Source organism: Numida meleagris, chromosome 1 (assembly GCF_002078875.1).
Source record: "Numida meleagris isolate 19003 breed g44 Domestic line chromosome 1, NumMel1.0, whole genome shotgun sequence".
NCBI lineage: Eukaryota > Metazoa > Chordata > Aves > Galliformes > Numididae > Numida > Numida meleagris.
Window position 1 is genome coordinate 114538482 of NC_034409.1, and position 8145 is coordinate 114546626.

An 8145-nucleotide genomic window follows, 5' to 3' on the forward strand; every position below is an offset into this window, starting at 1 on the left:
TATACAAGGAGGTTATAATATTTTATGCATTTATAATTTTATGCATTTATGATAATTTTATGCATTTAAAAAAAAATTGTCTGTTCAGCAACCTTGGTAAAAAAATAAATAAAAATCACCAGATGGAATTGTATGTTCAATTATTTTAATTAGCATGCATGTTACAGGGAAAAAATCTGTATGAATCAGAAAGAGGCTCCCTTTCCTCACCTGTTTGATGAATATTGGATAGTTAATATGCAAAATCCTCTCTTCACCACTAGTTAGCAGTCAAATATCTGTTGGTCTGAGAAGAACAGACTTCAAGAAACAACTTTTTTTTTTTACTTGGGACGTAAAATGAGTGGATAAATAATCTACTTAGTTCAAACTAATACAGGATAATTCGAAGAAAAATTGCAGAAAGAAAAACCTTTAGAAATATAAGCAAGATACTTCAAGAAGCCATTAAGTAGTGCTTGGAAGTCAATGTTTGGAATGGCAAAGCTTAAGATGAAGGATCTTTTCCTCCTTGCCTGACGAGGCATTAAAACTCAAAGGAGTTGTGCATTCAAGTAAAATTGACAGGAAAAGTTGATGTGTTTAAGCTTTATTTACTGGCACACTTGGATATACAGGAATATGTTTCTTGCATAATTTTTCTATATTAATGGCATTGTTACTCGAACTGCTTGCCCAGTCATTTTATGCAATAACACAGTTATTAAGTACTCAAAATGTAAAATAAATCCATTATACGTTAAAGAGTCATTTGAAATCATTCACTGCCTTACAGAACTGATTTTTTAAAATTCCAAAATAACTGATGTACGTTCTGTCAGATAGAAACAGAATTAAATATAAAAGTTAAAGCGTTACACGAGTATGTCACACAGCTATGAGCCAGCTAATTTAAAACATGTTTTACTGAAAACGTAATAAATATTTCATTAATACCTTTCCCTATATACACTTACTACATTTAACTGATGAATACCACACAGTGGTAGAACAAGTTTGTAATTGCTCTACTGTTTATGAAAGATCCAAAGTCTGACTCTAAATAATGTCGTTCAAATGTTTTGCGTAATGACAACTCTTATGACCAAATGTTTAGTCCAGTGCAGCACAATCTAAACCTTCTCTTATACTGTTGTTTTGGGTTTTTTTTTTTTCAGTCAACAAGAAGCACAGACAAGAACATCATATTGATCCTAATTGATTACACATAAAGCAAATTATGGGATAAAACTTAAATCCTGAAAGCTAGTAGGTGGTCAGAATTGTTATTCATTTAAAAAAAAAATTTGAACCTGCAAATACTTTCACATTTTTGGCATACTATGGATTCTCACTGACTTGACGAAGGTAGGTTTTCATGTTTTTGACAGATCAGAACAGTGATTAGAAATGCATTTATACCAGATGGAGAAATTCAGACTTACATTAATCACTATCTTTTTAGCATAGCTGATAAAAACCTTATAGAAAATGACCCAAGTAGGAGATATCCAACCAATAGTGCAGAGAAGACGTATTTTGAAGAACAGATCTCTCTTAAACATGAAAGACAGAAGTTAAATATTTAAGAAACATTAAATTTGTTTCAGACATGATATTTAGAAACAAGCTCAACAAAAAATGAACTAGAAAGAACAAGTCAACTTTGAAATAAAATCGCACTTCAGTCATGTATAACGAGATTCCCAGGGACACAGTAACGAATATATAAAGTAAGCCACAGCCAAACTTCTGATCCATGTGGCAGAATGCAATACACACAACTAAACATATATAACCCTCACCATTCGCTGCCTCTGATTAACATGCTCACGTTAAACTATATATTTTTTTCCTTATTTATAACTGTAAATTGATTAGCTTCTGGAAGAAAAAAATATTTTCACAGTATACATAAATGAATCTTATTTTCTAAAACTTCCATGAACAAAAAATATGAAGAGGTTTTCTTCATAGAAACAATTTAGGATTGGAAGATAATCCTCCCAATCAACCAAGGAAAAAAGTTAAATTAGAAAAACCCAACAGGCTAAGCATTATCATCTATGCATTACATTCCACCTACTTTTAAAGAAGTTCACCACATCTAAAGTCACTACATGCCATGAAGAAAGACATTAAAACCTGAAATTTCAGTAAAAGTCAGATTTTTCTTTTGCACTATACACTATGACAAAACAGTCTTTTTGGCAATATAGCTGACTGAAACTAAATACTATAAAAGCAGAATTCATGCAAGACCATAAAGAACCCCATGTTGTAGTAAGATTCAAAGACTTCCATTAAGGCTTTTCCTTTTTTACAGCAGAGGATGAGAACATATTCAGTACAGCTGAAAAAGTCTTCTTTTCTTTGTCTGGACATCAATTATGTAATTTTCCCAAACAGAACTTAAAATGAATATTTAACACATTAATTGGTTAATCGCAGAAAGGTGATACAAGCAAAAACAATGAAATAAAATGCAAAGAAAACTTGAGTTTGTATTATTGTCACATTGAAGCGGCAAATATTTTATAACTGACTACTTTTTTGTTTCCTTTTAAAATGGCTGTCATTGTAAAAGTTACTTTAAGAAGATCAACACTGTTTATACTACGTTTGGATTAAGAGACTGCAACTGAAAGCTCACAAATGCTCAGTTGTGATCAAAAAGAACAACCTAATGCAGACACATTCAAATGATTTCTGTCTAGGTAGATGTCACGTTGCAAATACATCATCTCATCACCAGCTCCTTTGTTCTGCACATAGTGAATAGAATCCAGTTTTCTGGAGCTTAAATATACCATAGTCTCAAAATATTTCTCAGTCAAGACTTAAGATTAGAGTGGTACTCCTTATTTTCCTTCCCTCAGTCATTAAAACACTGAAGATAAAACTAGTTCCATAATGTTACAAGTAGAATCTACTGAAAACACAAGATGTTATTTAAACTGTTGCCCAAAACGTACAAAGATCTCCCTAAGCATCTCTTTACTATTACAAGCATTGCTAGCAGCCAACTCCAGCTGGAAACAGATAAAAGGAAAATAAAATAAATAAATAAATCGAGGCCAGACTGCTAGAACAGTACAACAAAAGCCACCTAAAAAAAATCAAATGACAAAAGCAAAATAACTAGTTACAACAAACTGAATTAATCCTATCAACATGGGATCAAGACATCCATCAAGGATTTAGTTTCCTTACACCCACAGATCAAAGTAAGAGTTTGCAGAAATATTATCCAGCAAATTTTTCATTATCCAATGAAAAGCAAAAAAGGGCGAAGTTAGAATTTCTCAGTGAAAATAATACACCATTGTCTCAGTAATGAAGTTTCTTTTTTTTTTTTTTTTAAACATACAAATAGTAACGCTATGAAAGACAATGGGCAAATATATCAACCTTCGCTGGATTCCTGAAAAGCCACCTATATTTTCCTTGTTGCATGAATCTCTTCAATAACATATCTAGTAGCCCTTTTAAAAATGTATTTTTTTTTGCTTTTCCTGTTTATTAAATTTATTAAATTTAATATGCTTGATCTGTTTTTTTTTTTTTTTATTACAAAAACAGTCTAAGCCAAAGCTACAAGAACTGCATATCCAAGAGATTCTTCGCCATAAAATACGTAGTCAAACAGATAAATTGCTTACATTAACATACAGTAGCTCAGTGACTGCAGTCAAGCCTTTAAGTAAGCTAAGCAATCCTGGGGATACAATGGAAAAAAAAATATTCTCCTTTAGCAGATGAACTGTTTTTTGCATTTTCCATCAAGTTCACACTACACAATACAGTCTGAAAACTTATAAAAAGTTGCTAAACTGTTTGCTGCAGAATTTGAAATCCTTTTAAATATGCTCCAAACCACTAAAACAACATTATGGTGTATATTTGTGAATTTTAAGGATTTCTTCTTCCAAAACATATTGTAAGAGCAGAGATAAAGATTTACTTACCTGATCCTCTTTTGGTCACAACCTTCAAGCTCTGAGTTAGAGTAGCATACAAGAGAATCAAGTTTGAAACAGGAACTTTCATCTTCTCTCTTTTCACCACTGCTCCCTAGAGTACCAAAAAGGAAAAAAGTAAACATTAGCTTTATGTTGGTATTGAAACAACTTCACAGTAACTAATCGTAATACTGGCATTGTAGAAATGTTGAATACAGTTTTTTTTGTGAGCAACTTAATGCACCAAAATGATATATTGTTACTGAAAAGAATATATAAACTGAAATCACCTCAAAGAAAACACATACACACACTGCATTTAAATCTAGAGCCATAGTTCTAATTTTGTAGACATACTGAAAATTCACCATGTCCCTGTTAAAACCTTCCAACAGATCTCCTGAAACATTACGGATGAATTCATCATATGAAAAATAGTGTTTTCACTAAGCTTGAAAAAATAATATCAAATTCTTTCTTAATCAGGTAATTTTGTTTCCCCAACATAAAAAAATACCCTTCTGCACTAGTTTTGCTTCATTTATTCATTCTACAGACTGAGCACAAGATTCACAATGAAACGAACAATTAATTACAAACAAATTTGGTCATCTTCTTAGGAATAGGGAACCATAACAGCCCACCAGAGATTCCTGTAAGTTCCTTTCACATAAGCTGAGATCCCATAAGAAAGATCAAACACATTCACTGCAGCAAATGAGAACATTATTAGGATGGGAGAGAGAAAAATCAGGTTGTGGCTCAGCCTTCACCTCTTCAGATGTAAACAAAGATTTCCATTTCTATTCATCTAGTCCAACCGTCAACCTGTACCTGCAATCACTCTAGACCACGTCCTCAGTGCCACATCTACACATTTCTATTTTATTGCTCATGTTCTCATGAAAGTAAATGGTATGAGCAGCAGGTGAAAATGGGAAGCACGCATTTTGTTAATTCAGAGGGTGTAAGGATGTAATCTAGTCATGATATTGTTCCAGCTTTGCTCTGAAGTGACTGATAGGACTAACAACTTACATTTTAATATTTTAATTTGTAAAGGGAGCTAAGCCTTCTATCTAGTCCATCTAGAAAGTATATTCTATCTATACTCATTATAGCATGTATTTTATGTAAAGTCTTATATAATGAAAAAAGGGCTGTGATCAGTGGTTCTCGAAATTTCTAAGAAAGACTCAGACAAAACCAATGTAGTTTTGATATTGACCTCTGCTGATCACAGTACCATACAGCAACTGAAAATGTTCTCAAAAGGAACCACATAGTTCAAGGATTGATTTCAGAAGAGACTATGCATCTTTTGCTCTTTCATTGGCAGTCAGGTTACTGAGTACCCAAGACATTTCTGAAAGCAGTAGCTTAAAATAGCTTTATTTTAGAAGAGAACATGTTGGAAATAAGAAATAGTGGAGGTGTAAAAAGAACACATTATGGGAAGAATTACTTAAACAATGATGACTCCTGAAGAATCTATCTTCAGAAGTGTTAGATTTCAAGCTACTTGAGAAGCAAGTGCAAATCTAATGCACTCATGACTGTGGCTTTATTAAAGATGAGTGAGAAAAGAGTTTGAAAACAGCACTTTTGGTATCTAATTTTTGATAATGATGCTTATAAACACAGAGACACAAAGAAACAGTAATATGTTTGCTCATTCACTGGCTGTGAACAAACTCTAGCACTTCAGTACTGCAGGTTAAGGACTAAAATTTATCCATGTTCACAGACCTTAGAGAAGTTAGACAATAAATCGCCTATCAGCAAAGGAATTAAATGTCACATATGGGATTTTTCTAAGTTAAATTTGGAGTAATAGGAACATTTTTAGTCAAGATTGTTTAACTAAATAATGTGACCATGGGCATGATAAGTGACATAGAAGCTTAGCATTTTGGAAACCAAAAAATGAAGGTTAATTTTCGAGGAGGCAAAGAATAGATATCACAAAGCGTCATGCAACATTTTACTGCAGACCTGAGTCAAGCATTTCTGAAATCAAAATCCCATTTCTTGCTGCACTAACTGATGCCACAGGAAATCTGGAAGCTGCTATCTTCAGCCTCAAGGGTACTAGTGGGAGTCAGCACCGTGCTCTGTGTGAGCCTAATAAATACTGTCCAAAGAACAACAAGAGCTTACTATACATTTACAAATTCAGTAAATAGCTTTTGACAGTGAAAGCAGATCTCAAAACATCTTTATTGACCACTCATAAAAAAATAACATTGCTGATTGCTCTGAAAGACATGTAAATACATACACCTATACACATAGGTATTTATATCTCTGTATATGCATATTTGTAAGAGAAGCATGCAGCAAAATCTATAAGGCTTGAAGCTATCAAATAAAAACTTTGTAATACAAGAATATCAATGAGAAACAGCTCTTTCAACTAAATTCTTGTTTTGGTCCATTCATTTTTCAGTCATTTGTATTGTCAAATTGATAAAAAAAAAAAAGCCCTTATAACAATGAATTGCATTTAAAACACGGTGCCACAGTAGAATCCATTCCCATTTACATTTATTCTCAGAGATTACGGTCTAGCTTAAAGGCATAGGTAAAATAGGCTGCAACCTACTTTGCTTGCAGTAAATCCCCAGAAAGCAAAGTCTGCTGCTATCTTTGAGGTACCAGAAAGTAGTTACCATAAGAGGCTGGAAAGGAAGAAAATGGCTTCCAGCACTAGCTATTACCTCCATGGAGCAGAATAAGACATAAAGCAGATCTTAACCAGGTTCTCCCCAGCATCTTCCAACCGTTCTGTTTCCACTCCCTTTCCTGAAGCAGAAGTTATTCGCTATCCTTCTCTTCATTTCAAAATTCAAAAACGCAAACAAAGAAAAGCAAGCAAGTTAAAGATTGCTGTAGTGGAGTCAGTGCCTTGTGCCTCTGGACATCATTAAGGAAGCTGTGGAACCTGGCTCACATCATTCTCATGACTGATTCAAAGCAGGTGCTTAACATCACTTGTCTCCTGTTCCAGGTGAATGCCACAGCAACTGACTATTCTAGAAAATGTCACCTTGCTGAAATTGCTTGCAAAGATAAAATAAGCAAGTCAGAAGGAAATTAAAAAGAAACATCCCAAGGGGGATCTTAGAACGCACAAAAAATTATTTTGCCACTGTAATGAGTATGTCTGAGGCCTATGTTCTGTAATGCATTGTTAGGTTTTAAACTGAGAAACAAAATAAAAGGCATAATTCTGAGAAGCCAAATTCTCAACACTAACTTTAAGTGATACCTTGTGAATTGGAAACAGGCTTTTTTTCAGCAATTAGTTTTTACTAGTTGTTTACTAGTAAACTAGCAGGAAGTTATTAATTAAAAAAATTCTGATTTAGAATGGAAATAGCAGAAGTTTGCTGTTTCTTGAAGCAGTAGGCAGATACACAGCAGACATAGGCACCTACAAAAGGCCTTTTTACCATTTTTTCTGGTTAATTCTTCCAGAAAGTTAAGACAATGTATGGTGGTTACAAACTTCATTGCTGCTTCTGAAGCTGTATGAACGCCAGTATGTTTTACAAACTCTTTGGCTATAAGACTGCTTGACTGTTTGGGTGAATAGTAGACTAACATAACAGTTTAGAATCAGGAATTTTTCATTGTCCCTTTTTATACAATAGCAAGAATAGAAGTATTTTTCAGCTCTGAGCAGTATTCACCATTTCAGAAGTGCAGCAGTGGGTTATTTGTTTGCATGAAGCACAATACAAAATCCTGTTGAATATTTCTAAATGAAGGTATTGGTATTCCACACAAACTTCAACTGGGCATGTTATTAATTTTAAAAATTATTTTTGGTAGAAAGTGTCATTGCTTGAAACAAAAATGAAATAGGAAGCCTCTAGCATCTGTATTGCTGAGTATCTCAATTTCCAGTTGAGTCAGAAATAGAAATACAGCTGTATCTCAACACTAATGTTCCTTGGGGTAATGCCAAGCATGATTTTTTTCTTAAGTTGTCATAAATACTCACTGTGAGGAGAATTCATACCCTTACACACGTGCTCCCCAAAACAGCTCAGCAGAAATTAAATTAGCCACAGCAAAGCAATTCCTGATAACGCAATAAAATGGAAAAAAAAATCTCTTTTCCTAATTTTACTTATGCTCATTTTGGGTCCTTCCCAAAAGCTAAATTATACTTAATTGATATAGGAAACTTTCTACT

At 33.5% G+C, this 8145-nt stretch overlaps 1 long non-coding RNA gene across 1 annotated transcript; it reads right to left on the minus strand.

The window, feature by feature from the left end:
- Nucleotides 587–6825, minus strand: LOC110404249. Its single transcript, XR_002442119.1, has 3 exons — nucleotides 6662–6825; nucleotides 3948–4053; nucleotides 587–2390 (listed from the first exon to the last, which is right to left on the minus strand). It is a non-coding gene; the product is annotated as an uncharacterized LOC110404249 (long non-coding RNA).